Source organism: Ailuropoda melanoleuca, chromosome 3 (assembly GCF_002007445.2).
Source record: "Ailuropoda melanoleuca isolate Jingjing chromosome 3, ASM200744v2, whole genome shotgun sequence".
NCBI lineage: Eukaryota > Metazoa > Chordata > Mammalia > Carnivora > Ursidae > Ailuropoda > Ailuropoda melanoleuca.
This window is the reverse complement of record NC_048220.1, coordinates 52,042,827-52,068,376: the sequence shown is the minus strand read 5'-3', so window position 1 is coordinate 52,068,376 and position 25,550 is coordinate 52,042,827. Positions and strand designations below refer to the sequence as shown.

Here is a 25,550-nt window from a genome sequence, read left to right as displayed (position 1 = left end):
CAGTTCATTCTTACGGTCTCATCTTAAAAAGAAAGGTTTCTCCTTTCTGATCACAAATGTAACACATGGTTATTAAGTTTATTGAAGGGGCGCCTGGGTGGCTCAGTCAGTTAAGCGTCTGCCTTTCAGCTCAGGTCCTGATCCCAGGCTCCTGGGATCAAGCCCCACATCAGGCTCCCTGTTGGGCCCCCTGCTCAGTGGGGAGTGGGCTTCTCCCTCTCTCTCTGCCTGCAGCTCCCGCTGCTTGTACTCTCTCGCTCTATCTCAATTAAATAAAATCTTTTTAAAAAAATGTATTGAAGGGGCACCTGGGTGGCACAGCAGTTAACCATCTGCCTTCGGCTCAGGGCGTGATCCCGGCGTTATGGGATCGAGCCCCACATCAGGCTCCTCCGCTATGAGCCTGCTTCTTCCTCTCCCACTCCCCCTGCTTGTGTTCCCTCTCTCGCTGGCTGTCTCTATCTCTGTCAAATAAATAAATAAAATCTTTAAAAAAAATAAAAAATGTATTGAAAAGAGACTGGAAAGTACAAAAAGAAGAGAGGCAGGGGAGGGAGGAAGGATTCAGAGATAACTACTCTTGAACAGTTTGACAGCTTTCTATTTCAAGCTATCTTTTTAAAAATCAGGTTAAGATTATATTAACTGTTTTGCTACTTAGTTTTACTCACTCGATGGTGAACATTTCCCAAAATTGTTAGTCTTCCATAGCACCATTTAAAATTACTGCAGAATATATCATTTTCTTGTACATCTTAATTTATTTGACCTGCTGAACAGCCAGATTCTTTCAGGTGTTTGCTGTGTTTTAGGTAACACAGAGAAAAGGACTCCGGAGTGGCTCAGTTGGTTAAGCATCTGCCTTCGGCTCAGGTCATGATCCAGGGTCCTGGAATCAAGCCCCACATCAGGCTCCTTGCTCAGTGGGGAGCCTGCTTCTCCCTCTGCCTGCCCCTCCCACCCCCCAGTGCGGGCTCTCTTTCTCTCTGACAAATAAATAAAATCTTAAAAAAAAAAAACCATAAAGATAAACATATCCTAATAAATGCATCTCTTTCCGTAGTCTCAGACTATTTCTTCAGAAAAAAAATGTTTTTAGGGATGGGTGGATATGACACATCAAAGATTGTTTATTTTAGAAGCTTTTAATGATTACTATCAAATCGCCCTTCAGAAACAAAGCACTAATTTATAGTCCCATCAACAGTGTTATGAGCTGTCCATCTTCACCAGCATTAGCTGTTACTGTTTGTTGTTTTTTAAGTAAGCTCTCCACCCAATGTGGGTCTCCACTCATGACCTCGAGATCAAGAGTCACACGCTCTAGGGACTGAAGCCGCCAGGAGCCCCCAGGGGGTTACTGCTTTTAAAAATCGTTACTAATTTGATCATTCTGCCTTACCATTAATATTCCCATACTCAAGCCTCAGAGTAGGGAAAAAGATCTCTTACGGAGGTGAGAGAACCTAAGAGATGGGCAGTTGTGACTCCTAAAGTATTGTCTAAACAGGAAATCAGTAAGTATCTGCACCATATGGAAATCTTTCTCAGCCGAGCTGCTTTAGGAGGGTGGCTACATTGCTGGAGGAGGGGTCCTGCTTCATAGTCCACAGGACTGATGAGCTCCCGGACAGGCAGCCCAGAGTGAGACCGCGGTCTCAGATTTCTTTTATGTGAAATGGTGATAGAACACTTCAAGCTGTGCATCCCACAGGTTGATTGTGACAAGGAAAGAAGAAAATGTGCAAGAGTCCTTTGGAAACCATGGAAACACTATATATATATATATATATATATATATATATATTATATACACATACACACACGCGCAGGGGATTGTGACTCCTGCTGTCACTGACCACAGTGAATGACATTATAGCTGATCATATTGTTTTTAGACAAATGATCCCATAATCCCTAGTCAACTACAAGTCTCTCTGCAGCCCAGTAGGATTCGGCCAACATCCTGGAGATCTGCTCGACTACTCCGGGTGAGAGGGGGGTGCTCAGAGCCAGGATCTCAGAGCTTCTGGAAGGAACTCTGTGTGCAAGGAGCGGAGGACCAGTGTGCGCTCCCATCCCTGGGCCCTGAAAACTATTTATTGTCGGGTGTCAGGGACCAAGTCCCACCAAGGTCTTGGGAGGCAGGGGCTGGGGAGAGAAGCGGGGGCCCTCAAACAAGGCCAGATTTGAGGTCTCTCTCAGGTAACTCTGTCTCTAGGGACTCCATGGACCCTGTTCTCATCCAGACTCAACTGCCCCATCACTCCTTCAATCAGAAATGTCTCCTGCCTTTACGGGTGCCTGGCTGGCTCAGTCAGTACAGCATGCAACTCTTGATCTTGGGGTTGAGCCCCAAGTTCGAGCCCCACCCATGCTGGGTGTAGCGATGACTTTAAAATCTAAAACAGAACAAGGAAGGAAGGAAGGAAGGAAAGGAAGAAAGAAAGGGAAAGGAAAGGAAAGGAAAGGAAAGTAAAGGAAAGGAAAGGAAAAGGAAAAGGAAAAGGAAAGGGGACAAAGAAAGAAAGAAAAGAAAAGAAAAAATGTTTCCTGTCTTTAAAGAGTTATGTAGTAAGGAGGAATGGTCTTGGCCAGGGAGTGTAACTGACCTGAGTTAAATCTCGGCTCTGTCACTTGTTCACCCTGGGTCTCTGTTCCTCATCTACAAAATGGGGACAACACTACCTACCTTACAGGAACGTTGTATTCAAAGGACTAGAAGGCTTGGCCCAGGGGCCCTCTTCAAAGGTGCTTTGTTCTTGGTGGGGGATGGTAGGAAGCTGTCGTTTGCCTGGAATCCCCGGCAAAATTGTAGAGAATGACAAAGGCCTGTGAAAGGCTGGCAAGGAGAGCGAGGAATTTAGGGGGTTTGGATTTGATGCGAAAGATAGCGGGGGCCCGCAGGCCGGGAGAGAAGGGCTCTGGCGGCGCCGGGCTCCCAGCAGCTGCCGCTCAGCTCTGGAAGCGCGGAGGAGGGAGGGTCTGGGCAATCTCGGGAGCGAGCGCGGGGCAATGAGTCCCAGCTGCTCCCGGCAGGATGCAGAAACTAGTTCGATCCTGCTGTTTACCATTTGTGAGCTTCATTAGCATGTGAAGGAAGTGCTCGCAGAATGCCCGCCGAGCATTTAGAGCCGCATAAACGCTGGCCCGCTGGGCGTGGGGGCAGGGAGGGCGAGGGCCCCGCGGGCAGCCTGATTGCGGGGATCCAGACCCCGCTGAACTGCCAGACTCCACGAGGCCCTGACTCACTTTCTGTCCCAGCTAAAGCCGAAGTCCATGCTGGTTACAGAACTCCCAAGTTCTCAGCTACCTCTGTGATTAATCCCGTATAGAAAGCATAGTGATTTTGGGGAAAAAAATATTGTAATAGGAATGGGTAACATGTTGAATTATTTATTTTTATTTTTTACATTTTTTATATTTATATTTTTTAAAATTTTTATATGTTTTAATTCTTTATATTTTTTAATTTTTATGTATGGAACGCTTCACCAATTGGCCTCTCTTTCTAGCGCAGGGGCTGTGCTAATCTCCTCTATGTTGTTCAAATTTTAGTATATGTGCTGCCGAATCCAGCACATGTTGAATTATTAACTCACTTTCACTATTTCTTATGAAATAGGGACTAATATTGCCCTTGTTAGAAATAACATGTATCAGAAGCACATCCTGACACAGATGCCAAACTCCTAACCTCACAGTGGCCGCATTCCTTTAACCACTATGCTTGAGAAGCTTCCCTGAACGCTTGCACTCTAAGAAGAATTTTACTTCTTAGGCGGAAGAAAATCAGGCCAATTTTGGCTTTGGAGCCCATGGATGGCAAGCAGGTGTGTCCAGGGATTCAGGACTTGATTCTCGAAGGCACTGCATCTGAGACTGTCTTGTCTTCCTCCTCTGAAAGGGAGTGGAAGAGCGGGGAGTTTAAAGCACAGAGAATCCCAGCTTTGTCTGCCAGCTTTGCCCCCCTGTTATGTGGCTACTGTTCAGCCCAGTTATTCTCAAATGAGACTCACTTTAGACATGCAAATGACTCACCCAGGAGTATGGGATCTTAGCGTCTGACTAGTAGAACTGTGGCTTTGAAGACCATCTGGGAGCCCGCTGTGTTCTGCCAGGAATATCTCCCTGGGTTGCAGTTGGAGCTAAAGAATGATCAGAACTACAAATGGGTTTGGAAAAGTGGAAAAGTACTAAAGGAACAATCAGTTTTATAAAAGCGCCGAGTCCTGAAGAAGTTGCAGGCCATTGAACCAGTCCATGCAATCGACAAGATTTTGAAAGGACTCTCTTCCGTTGGCCAGGGTAGACACAGTCTTGGTCTAGAGCTGCTTCTGTTCCTAATCTCTGATTTCCAGTCTTTCTCTACTCCTCTCCCCTTGTACCCTGCCCCCTCCATCGACTGGGCCCTCTCCTGGGTGTGATCCTCTGCCGACTTTAGCCAAGGCCACTGTGGTCGAAGAGAAAAACAAGCCTGTGCCCCCAACAGTGAAGCTTGAGCGGGCAGAGTAAAAGCGTCAAAGGCAAGGCAAGGTGAGGAGGGGGTGCAGGAGCCCGCAGAGGAGGGAGCTGTGAAGACGCTGGGAGGAGAAGCCCAAGGTTTCACACGCCACAGAGGTGCCCACTGCAAACTCCTTATTGCTCAGCGAACAGCAGCGGTCTCTGCAGCCAGCCTTCAAAGCTGCCGCTGGCTTGTCAGATGTTAAAATCCCTCCTTCCAGAATGAGTCATTTCCATTTCCAAAGGGACTTTGCATTTCAGAATCACTGTGCTAGACAAAATAACTCTAAAGACAGCATGGCCTCATTGGTTAAGAGCTAGGCCTCCCCTGGGGAAAACTGCTTGGAGCTGAATCTCAACTTTGTCACTTAGGAGCTCTGGGATCTTGGGCAAGATAAATAATGAACCTCTCTGTGCCTGAGTTTTTCTTTTCTGTAAAGTAGGGATAATAGTAATAGTATCTGGTTCTTGGATTATTATACAAACGACAGGTGTTAATCTTTGTGAAGTGCTCCGACCATGTTCTGGCACATAGTTTCTTTAAAGTTTTAAAGTATGTATATATGATTACATATATGTATATATGATTACTTTCTGACTACATCTCCCTGCCTAGATGTAAGTGCCGAGAGCAGGGGCCCTGTGTGGGTTTCCTTGTCCCGTACACCGGTGATCAGCTAGCACAGTTTCTGGTAAGCACGCAACTCTTTGGACAAAGAGAACCTCCAAACTTCATTCCTGGACTCCAGCTACAGAAAAGAGGGTCTGGGGCCCCAGATCCACTTACCCAAGAAGTAAAAGGCCTCCTGTTAGCACTCAATAAAGCTGAAGTAACCCCAAGAGCTATGCCGTGACATAGTTCCCTGTTCTCAGACCCTGGGACTTCTCCTTGTCTTGACCACACAGGATGTGGGGCCAAGATCTTATCCGACTGAAGGAAGCACTTGGTCTCTGAGTCAGGCCTCTGCTGCCCAGGTTCAGGTGTGAGCCGAGCGTTAGTTGCCTTGTCCTTGGTCTCTCATATTCCCCTGAGAAAGAACAATCCTCAAGCCCAGACAGCTCTGTAGCTTGTGGGCAGAGGACCAGCCTCCCTCCCCCACTCTCCAGGCACCTGGACCCTTCTTCAGAAGTTTGGGCTGGATGCATCTATACCAGAGAGAGGTACAGTCCAAAGTTTCTTACTGAAAACGTTGACATCTCCCTGTTGGTTCACAATGTGAACAGCATTTGCCAGGCCCTGCTTGGCCGCCTCTCCGATGGACAACTCTAGTTAGGCCCAAAGAAAAGCGAATCTGAGTCACTTTTGATGTAAACTCTTCTCTGTTGTGTGTAGTTCTGAGAAAGAATACAGTTGGCCCTTGAACAACACAGGTCTGAACTGTGCGGGTCCACTTACACACACAGCCCCAGGTCAGGCTCTCTGCTTCTCCATCTCTGTCTGCCCCTACCCTCCAACCCCAGCGTGTGCTCGCATTCTCTCTCTCTCTCTCTCAAAAATAAATAAATAAATAAAATCTTAAAAAAAAAAGATATATTCTAATTTCATAGGTTCTAGAATGTGGAAAAATTGCATCTTAGAATGGATGGAAACAGTACCATTACTACATACAAGCAGCAGGAGGAAAAGATTAGCAGTCAGAAGAGAACATTCATATGTTCCACCAACAAATCCACCCACCACAGCCTCTGACCTCCCTCTCCTGACAATGGGTGAGCTGCCCGTGCTCCCACCTGGACCACCCCTGCACACGTGCACTGGGTCCCCTCCCCTCTCTACAACAGAAACACATTGCCCAGCAGTCCTCACTCCTCTTCTCTGCATGAATAATTGTTTCCTCTCAGCTGGCTCATTTCCAGTGCCTAACCTTATGGAATGATGTCCTCCTTCTTGATCTTCCTCCAATTTCATTTTTAAAAGTATTTATTTATTTATTTAAGTAATCTCTACACCCAACATGGGGCTCGAACTCACGACCCTGAGATCAAGAGTCACAGCTCCTCCGACTGAGTTGGCCAGGCACCTCCCCCCACAACAATTCCATAACTGCACTTTATGCAAAATTCCTTAAAAGAGATGTCCTCTCTTGTCATCTTCTCATCCTCTCTTCCCACGTTTTTCCTTGAACCCTGATGGGAACACCAGGCTTCCATCCCCCCCACTCCATCTAAACAGGATTCTGGCAAGGTCTCCGGTGACCTTCCACTGCCAAATCCACGGGGTAGCCTGACTCCTTAGCGTATTCCCCTCTCAGCAGCAACTGACTTCCAAGACGCCACTCTGACCTCGTTCTCCCCCTCCTCCATACACTGTCCTGCCCTGAGGACCAGACCTCTCCCCTGCCTGCCCCCATTCCCCGGGTGACTTCACCCAGTCCCATGGCTTTAATTACCTGTCCTTACTTTAATAACTACTGTCCCCAGCTCTGGCCTCTCCCTTGAACTCAGGGGTCACGTATCCTAACAGCCACCTCAAATTAATATGTCCAAAATCAAGTTTTTTGAATTCCAACCTCAAGAAGTCCTCCTGTCTTAATAAATGGCAGTTTTCCCAGTGAGTCTGGCCCAAATCCTTGGAATCTGAATCATCCTCAACTACTCACTTTCTGTCACATCCAATCCATCAGCAAATCCTTTCAGACTTCAAAATATCTCTAGAATAAGGTCATCACACAAATTCTGCTTGCTACCACCCTAGTCCCAACTATCATCTTCCTTTACCAGGGCTGTCTCAATAGTTTCCTACTGGTTTCCCCGGCCCAGCTTGTCTCCTGCATTCTGTCCCAAAGCAACCCTTAAGAGCTACACCAGACCCTGGCACATCTCTGCTCCTACTGTCCGATGCTACCACCCCAGGTGGAAGGAAAGCCAAAGCTTTCAGCAGGATCTAGTCCCTGGCTCCTCTGAGTTCCCCTTTCCCTTGCTCGCTCTGCTCCAGTTACGTTGGCTTCCTGGCTGTTTCTAGAATAGACTGAACACTCTCCCACTTCTGCCAGTTTCTTCTGCCCCCAGTCATCTACTCCTCCCTCCCCCTTCAGGTATTGCCTCCACGTCACTCCATCAGAGCGGTCCCCCACAGAATAGTCCTCCCAACATCATTCTCCCCCTTTCCCTGCTTTCCTTCCCTTTGCATGTTACCCCCTCACATTTTGTGTATCTATGTTTTTCCCTTGGCTGTGTCTGTGGCCCCCATTTGAATGTGAGCTTCGTGAAGTCAGGGATTTAATTCACTGCTGTGTCCTCAGCACCTCAGATCCCATCTGGCATGTGGAAGGCACTCTGTGAAGATTTATGGAATGACTTCTGATGCTGAAGAAAACTTTATGCAGAAAGGTTAAGAGCATGACCATTTTCCTAGTCTTTTCTGTAACAAGGTCACTGGGAGATAAAAGAAAGATATATGCATAAGTGTTTCTTGGAAATTGCCTGAAAACACAGAAAACAGCTGCCTTGTTAATCTTGCAGAACGATAGTTTCTGAAGGCATCTATGTGTTCATGGCCTGAGAGTGCTTGTGCAACTGAGAAGTCTGGCCAGGCTTCACCTGGGTCACTGAAATAACCCAGCTGCTGTTGTCTGCCAAGAATCTCCTCATTCTCGCCGCGCACCCCACCCCTGCCCTCTTCATCTCACTGCCTGTAGGGGCCTAACCATCCTTGCTCAACTTCTTTCTCTCATGCCCCATCAGTTCTCCCTCTATGCACCCTCAGCTCCTTCTCCAGACCCTTCTTAAGCCACTTATAAGCCTATATGGCACACATCTGTGCCTGTCTGTCCCCTCCTAACCAACCCCCACCCCCACCTCGCCTCAAGACTGTGAAGCATCTGAAGGCTGGGGTTGTGTCTTATCATGTTTGTATCCCTAACCTCAAACACAGTGCCTGGCACATTGTAGGTGCTCAAGAACTGTTTGCTGAATGACCTCTCCATTTTCAACAGGTTGGGTGTTTCAGTTTCTCCAATACACATTGAGCTCATTGTTGGCAAATTTACATGCCCTCCAAACAGCATTCCCTACCCCCTCATTTCTACACACACACACACACACACACACACACACACACACACACACACGTCTACTGTTCAATAGCTAACTCTTAGTTAAACAGAATGTTTTCACTCGAAAAACATTTGTCAGGGCACCTGGCGGGCTCAGTCAGGAGAGTGTGCAACTCTTGATCTCAGGAGTTCGAGCCCCATGTTGGCTGTAGAGATTACTTACCTAAATAATTAAAGCTTAAAAAAGAAGATGTTAAAAAAAAGCAGCTACCACCCTACTGTCTCTTTACATCGTTCTGGTACTATACCTGGTGGTTACTAACAATGAGCGGTGGTCGATTTATTGGCTCAAGGTCTATCAAATATCCTTTTCTTCATGAGGCCTTTCTTTGTAATTCTAAGCAGTGCACCTCTTTCCCCTGCCCCAGGATGCACAGCGGGGAGCACTGGTTTCAGGGGAGGCAGTAGGAGCGGGGGCGTGTGTAAGAGCCCGGCGACCACCGTTTCCTGGTGCAAACCCAGGTTTTCCTACTTACTGGCTGTCTCACCTTGGCAGACAGTCACTTTGTATCAGAGAATCTGTCCCCTCTTTTTTAGTAGACGCTTAGTAAGAACCTCCTTCTGAGGGCTGTGGGGAAGATGACGCGAGATACCCCATCTCAGTAAAGCACGTAGGTCATGAGCACGAAGGGGAGCTGTTACTCTCTCACTGTTCAAGCCTCTGATAGGATTCGTCACTTCATGAAATAGTGTGCTGCTGTATTTTCTAATTCTGCCATGTATGTAAATTATCTCTTAAATGACAGTTCACGCTTCTGGAAGGCATGGGTCATGAACAAATAGTAGGCCGAGAATAAACACAGAGGAATGACGTTGTTCCAATTGTATGAGTTAATTCGTGGGCTCCTGAGGCTGTTTGGTTTGTTTTTTACTACTTGGGAGGTCTGTTTCTCAAACTGGGATTAGGGAGGAGGGGGCAGGCCTTTCACGGAGGATTCTGGGTCGCCGCGATTGTAGGTACAGGGAAGTCACCTGGCTGCCGGCCCAGTACGGTGAGGGGGAGCGTGCAGGAACGCTTTGGCCCGGAGCTGCCTTTCTCCCTCCTGCTCGGTGGGAACACTGACTGAAAGCGGGGCTGCCCGGGCGTCCGTCCGCCCACAGCCGCTGCGGCCTCTGCCCCGGTGCCCGCTGGGTCTTTGTCTGCACGACCTCCCATAAGCTTTCCACCTGCATTTCCGTATTTGCCGAGTGAGCAGGCCGGTAATAGTCCCACCTTGTGGGGTGACCATAAACGCTGAGCAGCATGGGCCTGGCACAGTTAAGTGCTAAGTATGTGGCTATTGTCTTCATGACAACGTCTTTATTCCTTTGCTCCAGCTCTGGGGCCGGTCTCTCGGGCAGGCCACCTGGGGACCTGCTTGAACACTGCCAGACCTCAGAAGGGACCCTCTGGAGGGTCACATGGGGGTTTTACAACTATGGAAGCTTGTTCCTGCTCCAGCCCAGGAGCCTCCGCCCACCCGGAGAGCCCCCGGACAGCCCTCAATACTCTTCCGTCAGGGAGCCGCTGGGGCACCAGGAAATGCCAAACTTCTAATGCTCTTATTTTATTTGTATTCTTCAAATTAACCTGGCATGGGAATCAAAATTTTAGAGTAGCAGGAGCTCTGGGGGCAGGATCTCTGAGAAGTGATTAAAGGCACAGGCTTTGGGGTCCGACTGAAGCTAGGCTGGGAGCCTGGAGCTGCCCCTTGGGAGGGGGGGACCTGGGAGCAAGGACCCAAGCTCTCTGGCTCTTGCTCAGACTGGGAGTTCGTTAGACATGCAAAATCTCATGGCCTCACCCCCAGACCTGCTGAAGCCGGATGTGGATTTTAACAAGACCCACAGGCAGTTCATAGCACTTTAAAGTTGGAGAAGGGATGATGGAACCCCCCAGTCTTCCTGAAAAATGAATGAGTGAATCAGGTCCAGGACTATTTCCTACTCATTCTCTGTGGCACACCCAGGACGGGCATATTGTGTAAAACAAGGTGCTCAATGACAATAAATCAACGATTTTATCCCATCCCACTTCCTCATGTTACAGATGAAGAAATTTATGCTTAAAGTCCTTAAGTTATTTGCCTAAGTCACCCACATCTGTATGTTCCCCACCTCTGGGCATGACAGGTGCAGTCTCCTCTGTAGATGTGTTTACTTTCGACACCCCCCATATAGAACAGTGCTCCAGAAGACTGCCCTTCTGAATTAGAGGTGGAGTGACTGCTTTTGTTTTTCAGAACTACCATATTTAGAATGAATCCATTTGCCATAGAGGTTGCTTTCCATAGTTATGACAGGGATTTTGTTGTTAGTGCTGCCTACTTATTTATTTTATATGTATTTATTCTGGATAATATATGTAAATATTCCTATCTAATGGAACAGCATGTCTGCTACTGTTGTTTCTACAACAGCTGGATATCTGCTCTCTTGGCTTAGCTTTGCTAAGATATCACTGTCTCCTAATTTATCTTTAGGTTACTGTTATCCCTATGCCCTGAGGTCTGTCTTTGTAGAACAGTGTGAATCTATTTTTTCACTCATACAAAATACTAGTAAACCCACTGCCCACTTAATTTTCAATGGGGCACCAGAAGAAAGTGGTTCCTCCACCTCCGTTCTACACCCCGATATTTGGGAGATCTCTATTTTTGCAGCATATTTTCGATTTCAGTCATCAGATTTCTTACGTTATCCTGCTAAATTAAAAATAAATCACTTCCTTGTTTCTTTAACTACATTATGGGACCCAGAGGGAGAATAAAACATGGTGCGGGGAACAGGGAAGGGAAGCATCAGAGGAAGAAGGCAGATGGGAAAGAGGAAGAAGACAGGTAGGAATGAAGAAGAGACGTGCATGAGCAGAATACAAGGGAAAAGGCAATGAATGCAAAGATATAAAAAAGTACAAGATTATTTTTATAAAATTATTTAACCATGTATAGTACGCATAAAAAGACTGGAAGGAAATACACCAATGTGATAACAGTGGTTGCGGTAAGATTGGATTATTGTTCTTTATTCTTCCTGCTACATAAACTTGTAATGCCCTGGGCAAGATGTGGTTCTCTACTCCATTGATATTGGGTGTGGCCAGATGACTTCCTTTGGCCAATGGAATGTGGGTGGTGGTTACATTATGCTAGTTTCAAGTGAAGACCTTAAGAGGCATCATACTTTTCTGCTCACCCTTTCGCCTTCTTGTTATCTTCCATGGCAAAAAAATATCTCCCGGAAGCTGCTGGTCTGAAAGATGAGCAAACATGCAGGAGCAGAACTATAACCCAACTCAGCCAGAACTCAAGCGCAACCAAGCCCGGCTGGGGACTTGGAGCCTCCATGGACCCAGGAAAGAGAAAATAAATGTTTGTTGTTGTAAACTCTTTTTTTTTTTTTTTGTAAAGTTGCTTATGCAGCAAAGGCTGATTTATTATGATCATTTCTGAATGATGAATTAGTCGATTCTTAAAAAATATTTAATTAATTTATTTGACAGGCCGGGGGGGGCGGGGGGAGAGCATGAGCAGGGGGAGAGGCAGAAGAAGGAAAAGCAGACTCCCTGCTGAGCAGGGAGCCCGATGTGGGACTGGATCCAAGAACCCTGTGATCATGACCTGAGCCAAAAGCAGATACTTAACTGACTGAGCCATCCAGGTGCCCCAAATTAGTTGATTTTTAATTTTCTACCTTATTATTTTCTGTATTTTCCAGGTACACGTGCATAAGTTTGCTTTACTTTTAGGGGAAAAGAATCAATAAAGCATGAGGAAACACGCACTTCCTACTAGGTCCTTCGCTATGATACGAGATGAGACTTGCTTGAACAGTACACGCAAGGAACATACTTCATAAGAGACCTCGCAGACAACTTTAAAAACACAAGTATGCTCATTCCCATGCATTTTCTCTCCTATTCCTCTTTCTGCAGAGTTACAATTAGGTTCACATTTCTATTGCCTGAGCAGATATTCTTAAGTGTTTTGAAAGAGCAGTTATTTCTGAGGTTGTGTTTGCGGATCTGATTACATCACGCATGACGGCAAGCTCAGGGGGCCTGGGAGATCGTCACCAGTTTGAGAGAATTAACAGAAAGGTAATTCTCTGTCAAGGGGTAATTCTTGAAGAATCCCTTCCTTTCCAATCAGCCTCTGGTCAGAATAATTTTTTTGCTTTATGGATTTTTCTCATTCATTATGGGCTGTAGTGGTGAGAGAATAAAATAAAAGGGTCAGGAAAGGAACCATCAAGGGATAGGATGGAGGAAGCAGATGGGGATGAAGAAAATGAATCAGAAAGCGGAAACTGAGGAGGAGGGGAGAAGTGGGAAAGAGGCCGTCGTTAACTGGGAGGAGCTGGGGCAGCAGGCAGCAGGACCACGGTGGCTCCAGATGGCGGGTGGCTTGGCTGCTCCCTGTCCACACCTGCACTCACTGTCTACCCTGTAGTGAGCCAGCGCCACCAAGCTAGACCTGCCCCGACTTTCCAGCCTGACCTACCGATCACGGCTCGGTCACTCTGTTTCCTGTCTCCCTGTCCCCCTCCAAAATTCTCTCCAGTTCTTCTCAGTCCTTCCAAATTCTGACCATCCATCAAGGCCCCCCTCAACCCTTTCTGCACCCTGAGGCATCCCCAGCCCACCGATGTTGCCCTTCTCTGAACTAGGCTAGATCTCTTCCCTGAGTCTCCAGACTCAGGAATCTATCTCCCCCTCAGGGTCCAGCAGTATCTCAAATACGTCTGACTTTACCACCCCTACATCAGGAGGCAAGCTCTAGGAGGCAGGGATTTGGGGTTGCTTTGTCCACTGCTGTATCCCAGTGTCCAGAAGAGTGCTCGGCACCAAGCAGGCATTCTGTAACCAGTAGGTGAATGAAGGAATTTATGAACGATGGCGGGAACAGCCAGGAGCACACAACTCGCTTCTATTGCATTGCTTATGAAGTTGCTTGGTTGTCTAATTTTCCCCGCTGACCTGCAAGATGCCTTTAGGATCAAGGACCCTGTGCTTTCATAATCCCCTGGGCTTTTAGCACAAAGCTGTGCACATAGGTGATTTATTCACTGATGAAGCAGCCAAGTCCCACAGCAGAACAAGCCTGTGACTAAAGCCATCTTCCTCAAACCTTAGGAACCACACGCTAAGTCAAGAAAAGAACAGCATTCCTATCCGTAATTTTGAGCCTTGTTGCTATGTCAGTATAATATTTTCTTCTGTGTGTTTTGTTCTCATCATTTTTTAAATTTTTATGTCTTACGTACACATCTGGATCGTAAGCAGGGTCTGAGTCTCACTTCCCTTTCCCCCGCTCCGGACCCGCCAGCACACCCTGAGCCCACAGGAGCCGCTCAGCACAGGCCTGCCGTGGGCTTCTGACCCTGATTAAGGAGAAAGGCACGCAGAGCTGGAGGCCGCTGCCTTCTAGGGTCCAAGCCCTTTGCCTCCCGGGGAGACTGAAAGCAGGGGCTGTGATGTGCTGCCAGGGACCTCAGCCTTCCAGCAGCTTCCTCCCCAGCTGCACGTCTGCTGTTTACCCGAGGGCCCGGCTTCAGGGCAGCAACAAGACACAACAGGAAGCAAGCATCGAGAGCTGTTCCATGCCCCCCAGCTTGAGACTCAAGAGCAGCTCCAAGTCAATGATGTGGGCCTCACTGGGAACTTTTTCCCACCGGGTGCTGTGGTGGGTGGAGCACTTTGTCTTCTGGCTTATTCGCTCTCTACACGGGGCTATGGGAATGACTAAGTCTCACATCATCGCTACATTAGGAAGCAATTATCTGAAAACAGATTTGTTCCCTGAGTCATCCAGTTTGTTTCGCTGGCGTCCCTCTCTCTCTCCTTTCAAAAATCACCCCAGCAGTCAAGAAAGCCGAATTCCCATAGTGCCTCCTGCTGTGTTTGTCAGGAGATGACATACCTGGTTTAGATGGCTTAACAGAGTTACTACTTTTGCTTGCACTGCTAAGGCTGCCCTGTTCTAATCCGAGATTTATTTTCAAAAAAGGAATGGTTTTCATGATTAATTTGTTGGCCTTTCACTCCTTTGTGTGATAGATGACTAATAATGCTTTCATCAGCTCACCAACTACTTGGCTTGGTTTCTTTTTCTTCCTTTTTTCTCTTCTCTCTCTCTCCCTCCCTCTATTCTCCCCCATTTTTTTAAATTATTTTTTTAATTTACAACATTTTTTTGAAGTAATCTCTATACCCACCATGGGGCTCAAACTCACACCCCAAGATCAAGAGATGCATGCTCCCCCGACTGGACCAGCCAGGCACCCCTTCCATTATGTTTTAAAGATACGAATATTTGTTTTAAAGATATGAATACTTTGGGGGCACCTGGGTGTCTCAGTCTGTTAAGTGTCCGTCTTGATTCTGGCTCAGGTCATGATCTCAGGGTCATGGGAGTGAGTCCCACATAGGGCTCCACACTCAGCGTGGAGCCTGCTTGAGATTCTCTCTCCCTCTGCCACTCCCTAACCCCACGTGCATGCGCGCGTGCGCGCACACACACTCTCTAAATACATCTTAAAAAAGTAAATATGCGAATACTTTCATATTATCTTGATAGTCTGTATGAGTTTCCTGTGGCAGCTGTAACAAATCACCACCAACTTGGAGTCTTAAAACAACAGAAACATAATCTCTCACAGTTCCAGAGGGCAGAAGTCTGACATCAGTACCGCCTGCTGGAAATCAGGGTGTCAGTAGGGCCGTGTTCCCTCAGGAGCCGCTGCAGGAGAATCCGTTCCTTGCGTCTTCCAGCTTCTGGACGCAGCCAGCACTCCCTGGTGTGTGCCCCCATGCCCCCACCCCTGCAGTCTCTTCTCTGCAGTCACAGTACCTCCTTCTCTTCTGTGGGAACTTAATCTCCCTCTGCCTCTCTTGTATGAGGACACTCATGAGCCATCAAGGGCTCACCTGGATAATCCAGGGTAATTTCTTCATGGCAGGGTCCTTCATTCACTCCTCTCTGCAAAGACTCCTTTGCCTTATAAGGTACCATTTACAGGTTTCAGGGATTAGGATCTGATATCTTTCAGTGGTTATTATTCAACCCACTGCATTTTCAATTCCCCGCTCTCCACGATGCACAGGATATTTTGTAGCTACATGAAAAGGTTGGTGGAGGAAGATAATTTTAAATAAAAATGTATGCTTTCGCATATATATGGATACCTAGGACTCCATTAGAGGACCCCACATCTTTATAACCCACAAATATACACAAGTGAGAACTATGCCCCACTGAATGAAAAATGCGGATCACAGAAGGAGGCACAGAGTATGATCAAAGCCTTCTGAGAAGCCGCAGGTGCATGTATGCCCCCGCGTGCGGATGTGCGCCGGCGGGGAAGCGCGCGCCGCGAGGTGTTGGCTGGCGTTAGCTCCGAGGAAGGAAGCGCTGGGGGACTGGTGAGGAAGAAAGAAGGGCTTCCACATTTTGTTCGCTTTCTGTATCCTTTGTGCCGTTAATAAAATTAATGTGTTACTACTTCTGCAATAAAAAATGTGAAAGGAAGGAAAGAAAGTGATCAGAGCGGCATGGTGTGCCACAAGCTTCGTGGGCAACAGCCAGATGAGAAGTGAAAACAGAGGGGTTGGGCTAGTTTCCTGATGGAGACTCGCCAGCTCCAGGGACCATGATGCCTTGTTTTCTGCCAAGGTCATCAGCAGGAGGTTGGCAATTAGTGGTGGCTTCATCGTGAGCAAGGTCACCTGCCAGGCACACTGTCCTGAGTCCGGGGCGCTTCCTGATTTATGCCTCACGGTGTTGTTTGTGTTACTGTGACGGCGTTCCTGGGTGCAAGTCCTTCCCTGTGGAGCTCGGGTTGCCGTCCAACAGGTGGTCCCGCCGTCACCCAGGGCTCTCGATGGCAGTTCATCTGCCCTGTGGCGATCTTCCGGCCAGAGAGCGGGAGGTGCTGCTTCTTGGGTTTATTCAACAGACATTAATTGACAACAAAGCTAAAAAGAGCACTTCTCTGCTCACCAAAATCTAACAGCTTTGGCGACTGGCATTGGATTTAAATTCCTGCGTTACACCTTCATATTCCCTGAGCTTTCCTTCCCTTGTCTGTAAAATGAGGATAATAATGAGGCGCCTGGGTGGCTCAGTCGGTTAAGCGTCTGCCTTCGGCTCAGGTTGTGATCTCGGGGTCCTGGAATAGAGCCCTGCCTAGGACTCCCTGCTCAGCGGGGAGTCTGCTCCCTCTCCCTCTGCCCCTCCCCATGCTTGAGCTCTCTCTCTCTGTGTCAGATAAAGAAATAAAAATCTTTTTAAAAATGAGGATAATAATATATTTATTTTAAAGGGGTTGTTAGGAGTAATAGATATAATGTATGTCAAGCACAAATTTAAAATACTGAATGGGGATTTCAGCTTCTGCCCACTATGAAGAGGACAGCCTCTGGAGTCTGAGTTCAGCCACGTCAACGGCCTGCTAAACCAAACAACAGGAATCTCCAGGGGAACATAACAGGTCCATAATCCTTACAGTTCAGAATTGTATTAGTCTGGGTGCTTCAGAGAAATAGAACCAATAGGGTATATCATAAGGAATGAAGGCTGAGAAGTCCCAAGACCGGCAGTCAGCAAGCTGGGGACCCGGGAGAGCTGAGGGTGTCGTTCCAGCCTGAGTCTGAAGACCTGAGAGCCAGGTAAGCCAGTGACCTCAGTTCTAGTCTAAGCCCGAGCCCAAAGGAAAGGAAGACCACCATCCCGGCTGGAATAATCAGTCAGAGTGATTATGTCTTACCTGCCTTACCCTGTGTTACCCTGACTTTTTGTTGTACGCAGGCCTTCAGGGGATTGGATGAGGGCATCTACACTGGGGACTCCAATCGGCTTTACACAGGCTACCAATTCAAATGTTATACTTCCACAAACACCCTCACAGACACACCCAGAATAATGACCAACTATCTGGGGCCCTGCGGTCCCAGCCAAGTTGACGCATAAAATTAACCATCACAACTATGTCCAGGTTAAAATCTGGACTCTTACAGCAGAAGGGGGAGGCGTGCAAGTTTGTTAAAATGAAGACTCTCGGGCTCTACCTGTGACCTACTGAATCAGAGTTGTTGCTCAAAGAAGTCTGCATTTTTAAGAAGTTCCCCAAAGGCTTATTATGTGATGGTCAAAGGACTGCTGCTTTAGATTCTCACCAGATTTGGCAATCTGGAAGGATGTTAGAATCACAACAATAATCACAGAGAATGGTATGTGGTATATACCAATTGGAGGACAAAGACAAAAGGAGATGTAGATAAAATTAAGCTTCCTTATAACTTACAGCCCACTGACAAATACTTGAGACAGGCAGAAAAGGACATTCCTCCAGGAACTCCCAACTGTCCTAACCTTAATGTCCTGCTAGAGGAAAAAACAACCTTAGCTTGACAATAGCCAGGCCTCCAGGATCCTGTAAGTGTCCTTTAACATAGGAAAATCCTTTCGGAAACTTCCTTTGTCTCTACCCCTTCCAACTGAGAAATATACAGTCAATCGCTCCTCACCATCCCATTGCAGCTTTCTGCCCACGGGTCCTGTCCCTGTGCTTCCATAAAAGTACCTTTTGTCCACCTAAAGCGTCTCAAGAATTCTTTCTTGACTCTTTGCTCCCAGACCCCACATCCAATCACATCATCTACCTGATGGTATAAGAACGATTTTCAAATGGGAAGGGGGGAGTTGATGTGGGATGAAAGTGTTGATTTCCCACAGGGCAGAACCACTCTGAGTACACAGTGCTCCAGGAAGCACCCCCTCACTCGTCTGCACCTCAGAATAATGTCCCCAGCTTCTGTTCAGAGTCCAACTGACAAAGGACAGTACGGGATTGTTCCTATTCCTGATGAGTCATACTTGACTGCTGACTCATTCCTTTTCCTCTTCAAGCCTGCTTCCTTCCCACCTCCTGAGGCCTGCGGGGCTTGTTTGTCCCCCACATCAAACTCATACTCCACACAGGGGTGCCTTTTTTTCTATATAGTACCAAGATCTGTCCCTTCCCCTGCCCCCACCATGTGCGCGCGCGCGCGCGTGTGTGTGTGTGTGTGTGTGTGTGTGTGTGTCTGAACTTTGGAAAGTTTTTATGTTCTATGTGATGTAAGGATCTCTTTTTTTCTCCCACAGAGAGTCCCAGCTTTAAAATACATATGCATATTTATTTAATTTTTAAAATGTATGTGAAATTGATGAAGGGTCACATCCTTACGAACAGCAGACATGAGTGTGCAATTTCATGAAGTTTTACAAAGTGAATATACCCATAAAACCAGAGCCCAACTTAAGAAGCAGAACGTGACCAGGACACTAGAAGGCCCCCTCATGCTTCCTTCCAGTTATCAGTGCCCATCAGCGTCACAGCTGTTTTAACTTCCAGAAGGATAGATTCATTTTGTCACTTTTTTTTTACTTTTTTTTTTTTAAGATTTTATTTATTTATGTGACAGAGAGACAGCCAGCGAGAGAGGGAACACAGCAGGGGAGTGGGAGAGGAAGAAGCAAGCTCCCAGCCGAGAAGCCCGATGTGGGACTCGCCGGATCACGCCCTGAGCCGAAGGCAGACGCTTAACGACTGCGCTACCCAGGCGCCCCACTTTTTTTTTTTTTACTTTTGAATTTGATGTAAGTGGACTCGTGTTCTCTGGCTGCTTCTGCTCCTTTGGTCAAGGAGATGCCCCCTGTGGCTGCTGGTGAATGTCCCTCCTCCCTGTCACTGCCCTCCACCGCTTTCTCATGTGGCTATCCCACCCGTCATGTTATCCATCTGATTTTTAATGGGCATCTGAGATTCCAGTTTTTGGCTACTGCGAATAGTGTGAGGCATAGTTTTTACTACTGTGTCCTGGCTTTAAGTGGGGCTGTTATATATTCAAGTTAAAAAAAAACACAACAAAGACTACTTGTGGCAAATAAGAGAAACCAATGAACATTCCACAGATTCCTCTGCTCGCCCTGAAAATGGCTCCCAGGGTTGGAAGCAGGATGGGAGGGAGGGACAAAAAAGGAGAGTCCCCAGCAGAGAATGATTTACAGTTCCTGCGCCTGCCATCCCTATTTGCATCTCCAAGGCAACCCCATGCCGGTCCTGCTAGTTTGGCCTAAATCAGTAGCTTTTCAAAGCGCCTGCTGTGCATCCAAATTGACCCATTTAGAGGCTCTATGATGGATTCATTGTTATTTGGCCAAGAGACCAAGGGAGAGGCTCCTCATCAGCCAGTCCAGTTAGAAATCTTACCAAGTGCTCCTGGGTGTTCTCACCTTTCCTTCAGGGGTCACCAGCATCCGGTTCCATAGGAGGGAAAGGTTGAGCTAAAGGACCCGAGGGTGCATCTAGTCCAACGCCTCATTTTACAGCGTAGGAAACTGAGTCCCAGACAGCTGAAGTGCTTGAGATCACACCTAGAGTCAGGGGGTGAGCTGGGGGGTGATTTAGAACCACATCTTCAGCTTTTTCAAGGTTTTTGCTTGGTTCTGGTTTTGTTTTACCACATGGTGGTAGGACATTACTTTTCCATAGTATTTTGCTATATGATGCTTGCAGCCAACCAACCGAGACTCGTGGGAGAGTCAGCGGAGATTCCCAAAGGTGGGGCCTGATCTGTTGGCTGTAGTAGAAGGAAGTCAGCTAGTTAACACCTCCTCAGGTGGGGGGGGCAGCTTCTGTTTGTGCCAGGCCCCACTTTCCACTCCCCACTCCCGTCTTCTCCCTCTTACAGGTACCCACTTATCACCAAGGTTTGAAGCCTTCTCCATATTTTCTAGGTACAAATAGTTTGGGGCTTCTAAAACCTGTGTCGCATTTCACAGGGCGTGCCCCACATGTTACTGTTTCCATAGCGATGGTCGTCTTGGTCACTCCTGACCGTCACCACCACCAGTCACGATGCTAAACTGCCCCTGTGTCCCTAGGTTCTGTAAGATCACCTCTCTAGGATGTATACTCAGAAGTGGGTCTCCTGGGGTGCCTGGGTGGCTCAGTCATTAAGTGTCTGCCTTCGGCTCAGGGGTCCTGGGATTGAGCCCCGCATCAGGCTCCTCCGCTGGGAGCCTGCTTCTTCCTCTCCCACTCCCCCTGCCTGTGTTCCCTCTCTCTCTGGCTGTCTCTCTCCATCAAATAAATAAATAAAATCTTAAAAAAAAAAAAAGTGGGTCTCCGGGTCAGGGGGCACGCATATACCTACTTGGAGTAAGTACCATCAGAGCGCTATGCTGGCTTATACCCCAGTATGGGGGAGCCAGTCTGCAGAGGGGGAAACAGTGTGCTGAGGCTGTGTAAGTTTTCTGGTTTTTAAATTTTTAAATTTTTAATTTTTTAAAAATGTTTTATTTATTTGAGAGAGAGGGAGAGAGAGAGCACGAGCTGGGGGCAGAGGGAGAGGGAGAAGCAGGCTCCCCACCGAGCAGGGAGTCCAATGTGGGGCTCGATCCCAGGACCCTGAGATCCTGGCCTGAGCTAAAGGCAGATGCTTAGCCAACTGAGCCACTCAGGCACCCTGTTTTTGCTTTTTCTTTAAAGTGAACTCTACACCCAACATGGGGTTTGGACTGACGACTGCAAGATCAAAAGTCGCACGCTGTATGGACTGAGCCAGTCAGGCGCCCCGAGAGTTCGCCAGCTTCTTAAAGGCTTTGTCATGGACGTGGCGCATACAGTTCATTGGCAAGAAGTCACTGTGTGCCATTTAGCTGCACAGTATCTGGGAAATGTGGTCCTGGGTTTGGCAGCTGCTTCCCAATGACAAATCAATTATGCAAGATGAGAAGGGACTTCCATGGGAAAAGGACCTCATACAGCTTTGGCTTCAACTCCGAGTGAGAAAGGAAACCGTCTGAGAGCCGGCTGCTGTTATATTCCACCCCTGAATACTTCAGCAGGGATCTCCTAAAATAGGGACACTCTACACAACCACAGTATCATTACTAGAACATTAACAATAATACCCTAGTATCATTTAATATGCAGTCAACGTTCAAATCTCAAATTGTTACATAAATAATTTTGGAAGTATTTCTTAAAACATGTAAATAAATGCACGTGGAGTCCCAGTTCTCCCACCACGTCCTTCATATCGTCTCCTCATAGGCTCAGAGGATTGTTATTACTATTTTATTTACTTATTTATTTCAAGATTTATTTATTTATTTGTTTATTTCAGAGAGAGACAGTGAGCATGAGGGAGAGGGAGAGAATCTGAAGCCGACTCCGCATTGAGTGCAGAGCCCGAGATCATGACCCGAGCCACAACCAAGAGTCGGTCACTCAACCAACTGAGCCGCAGACGCTCCTTATTTATTTATAAGTAGTCTCCATAACCAGTGTGGAGCCCAATGCTGGCCCGAACTCCTGACCCTCAGACCAAGACCCTGAGACCAAGAGTCGGCCGCCTAACCAACTGAGCCACCCAGGCACCCCATATTATTGCTATTTTATATTTTTATTTTTTAAAAGATTTTATTTATTTATTTGAGAGAAAGAGAGACAGAGAGAGAGAGTGAGGGAGAGAGTGGGAACAGGGATAGGGAGAACCAGGGTCCCTACTGAGCAGAGAGCCCGATGTAGGACTTGAAACCAGGACCCTGGGATCATGATCTAAGCTGAAGGCAGACGCTTAACTGACTGAGTCACCCCAGGAGCCCCTATTATTGCTCTCTGAAAAAAAAAAAAAAATTCACCCTGGAGTGCTGCCCAGGAAGCTGCAGTTTGCCACAATGACAGTAGGGGGCCCCACAAGCCCATTCTGCTATTTGCCAGCTCTGGTGAGTTTCCCTAGCCAAAAGTAGGTGCCCAGGTGTCTGGGTAATTCCCATTGTGTCACACGTGCACCTGTGATTTCAGGGTACACCCAGGAAACCATAATGTCACCAGTTTCCTTATGGGAAGTTATAAAGACTTCAAAGCAAATTTTATTTCATTAAAAAGTCAACTCGAGCCACACATCACTTTTTATGGGTGATTTTCAAAACTGTGCTATAAGACCAAGTAAACAAAAACTATAATTCATTGAGTTAACTACTTAAAGGCAGTGATGATGGTAATTTCAAAGATAGATATGCAAGTCAAATTTCCAGTAGCTTCCATAATTCAACCATTACATACCATTACATCAAAGTATACATGGACATGGTTAAAAGAAAAAAAAACCCTAAATACTTAAAGGGGTCTTTAAAAAAAATCAATTGTTTTCTCTCTTCTGTTTCTTTCCTCCTACTTTTCAGAAACAATCGCTTTTTTAAAAAGATTTATTTTTTTTAAACAATTTTATTTATTTGATACAGAGAGAGGACAAGTAGGCAGAGCAGCAGGGAGAGACAGAGGCAGGTTCCCCACTGAGCAGGGAGCCCAATGTGGGACTTGATCCCAGGACCTTGAGATCACGACCTGAGCAGAAGGCAGACAATTAACCAACTGATCCAGCCAGGCACCCCCAGAAAAAAAAAATCACTTTTTAACAATATCTGGTCTTAATTCTTCTGGATGTTACCACCATAAGCTGCCTTTTTTTTTTTTTTTAAAGCAGGTTCCATGCCCAGCACAGAGCCCAACATGGAAATTGAACTCACAACCCTGAGATCAAGACTTAAACTGAGATCAAGAGTCAGACACTTAAGTGACCGAACCACCCAGGCACCCGTATTTCTATTTTTTTTTATTTTTAACTTCTAAAAGGTATCTATTAACTTCTAACAATGAGAGATTAGAATTTTGTTCACTTACACTAAATCTTGCCTTTCCTCTTCCTCTGTTCTCAATTTTGTCCATAGCCAAATTACTGCTTCAAATTATTTTAATTGGTTATATTCATAACTCTAAATAATATACTTTAAAAAAGGTTTTATTTATTTATTTGAGACAGAGAAGGAGAGAGAGAGAGAGAGAGAGAGAGCAAGCACCAGTGGTGGGGAGGGACAGAATCAGACTACCCACTGAGCTAGGAGCCCAACTTGGGGCTCAATCCCAGGATCCTGAGATCATGACCTGAGCCTAAGGCAGATGCTTAACTGACTGAGCCACCCAGGCAACCCTAAATAATATACTTTAACTCTTATTTCTTATTCCATCCATTTTACAAACACCAGACTCCCCACAAATAGAATGAGAATATTAACATCCCCATTCTTCCTACCTCCTCTCTCTCCTTCCAGCCTCTGCCACGTGGGCCTTCAAGTTTACATGGTCAAAGCTGACAACATTTTCATTCTGTTCTATAATCATCAAGCTGTCCTTGTTGGGTAGAGTCTAAAAGTTGAGAATCAGCAAACTGATAATATTATCATGTCTATGCAAATATTATTCACATAAAAGCTGAGTGCTTTGAGCGATGATTATGTTTCCCTCTTCATAGATGTGACGTCATATTGCCTTGTGCTGCTATGAGTGAATATGTCTAGCATTAAGGTATCAAGATTCTTCTGTCTCACAGTCTATCAACTGCTCAAAATTATGCTATAATTTAGTTTGCCTCATATTAGGATTATCAAGTTTTTGCACAGTTTTCTTTGGACTTCTAACTTCCTTTCTTAACGAAGAAGAAATATGCCTTTGCCACCAGTTTCCTCCCCCCCCCCCCCCCCCCCCGTGTCTTATTTTATATATTGCCTGGAATCCAGCCTGTATTTTTTTTTTTTAAAGACTGATTTATTTATTTGAGAGAGAGAGAGAGAGCGAGCAGAGGGGCAGATGGAGAGGGAGAGAGAATCTCAAGCAGATTCCTTGCTGAGCATGGAGCCCGATGTGAAACTCGATCCCACAACCCTGAGATCCCGACCTTAGGGGAAACCAAGAGCCGGCCACTGAACCAACTGTGCCGCCTGGCGCCCCCAGTCTGTTGTTCTTAGTGGGGTTCTTCCCGAGGTCCAAACAGTAATTGGTTGCAGCTGACCTGGTTCCTCCCTTGTTTGTATTTCATATCTTTTTTTTTCTTCCTTGTGTCTCTCCCTTTTTTACTGGAGCACATCCTCGAGCAAACTCATTTGAAATGGTATGTAGCAAGTGAACTTTATCTGCTTTAATTTTTTTTTAAAGATTTTATTTTGTTTTTATTTTAAGTAATCTCTACACCCAACGTGGGGCTTGAACTCCCATCCCGAATTTCAAGAGTCTCCTGCTCCACTGACTCAGCCAGCCAGATGCCCTGCAAATTCTGCCTTTCAGCATTCTGTCTTCAGCCTCTTTCCCGGTGTTCCCGTTCTTACGTGCAGACTTCAGTTCAAACCCACTCTGGGCATCTGTCAGGCAGAGAGGACCCACTGCCGTGGGGACCCTCCTGCACACACGCTGTACTTTGCTCCCTCTGTCTACACACTCACTTCCTCTTTCCATCTCTCAGAAACTAGTTGCAATGCCTTAACTGCTGATGCCCAACCCATCCCTCACTGTCTTTGTGACTATGGATTTAGACTCTTTTACCTTCTTTATCACCTCAGCAGGATCTTGGGAAGGAAGGATGACAAATCTAAATGCTCAGATCACTTCTGGAATCAGAACCTGTTTTTAATTTTATTTTTTAAAAGATTTTATCTATTTATTTGTGACAGAGAGAGCGCAGAAGCAGGGGGAACGGCAGGCAGAGGGAGAAGTAGGCTGTCTGCTGAGCAAGGACCCCGATGAGGCACTCAATCCCAGGACCTCAGGACCATGATCTGAGTAGAAAGCAGATGCTTAACCAACTGAGCCACCCAGGTGTCCCTCAGAACCTGTTTCATGGGGCACCTGGGTGCCTCAGTCAATTGGGCATCTGGTTTTAGCTCAGGTTGTGATCCCAGGCTGAGATCAAACCCCGCATCAGCCTCCTTGCTCAGCAGAGAGTCTGTTTCTCCCTCTCCCTCTGCCTGTCCCTCCCCCTGCTTGTGCTCTCTCTCAAATAAATAAAATCTTAAAAAAAATAACCTGTTTAAATGAAGGCATACAAATGGCTAACAGACACATGAAAAAATATTCATAATCATTAGCCATCAGGGAAATTCAAATCAAAACCACACTAAGATACCACCTTAC

The 25,550-nt window shown here is 46.7% G+C and overlaps 1 protein-coding gene and 1 non-coding gene across 10 annotated transcripts in view; both read right to left on the bottom strand.

Annotated features, from left to right (window-relative positions):
• The window catches only part of F2RL1 (F2R like trypsin receptor 1), a 61,304-nt gene that overhangs the window by 21,033 nt on the left and 14,721 nt on the right, over positions 1 to 25,550 (bottom strand). For 2 of the 9 annotated variants that reach the window (XM_034656394.1, XM_034656396.1), the window contains exon 1: positions 2,693 to 3,374. The exons of 6 other annotated variants lie outside the window; for them this stretch is intronic. The gene's annotated coding sequence lies outside the window, so the exon portion shown is untranslated. Of the gene's footprint in view, positions 1 to 671; positions 687 to 2,692; positions 3,375 to 25,550 lie in introns of those variants that run through there. One more of the 9 variants, XM_034656395.1, reaches the window with a different exon arrangement.
• Positions 3,476 to 3,582, bottom strand: LOC117801637. The gene has a single exon (XR_004624398.1). It is a non-coding gene; the product is annotated as a U6 spliceosomal RNA (small nuclear RNA).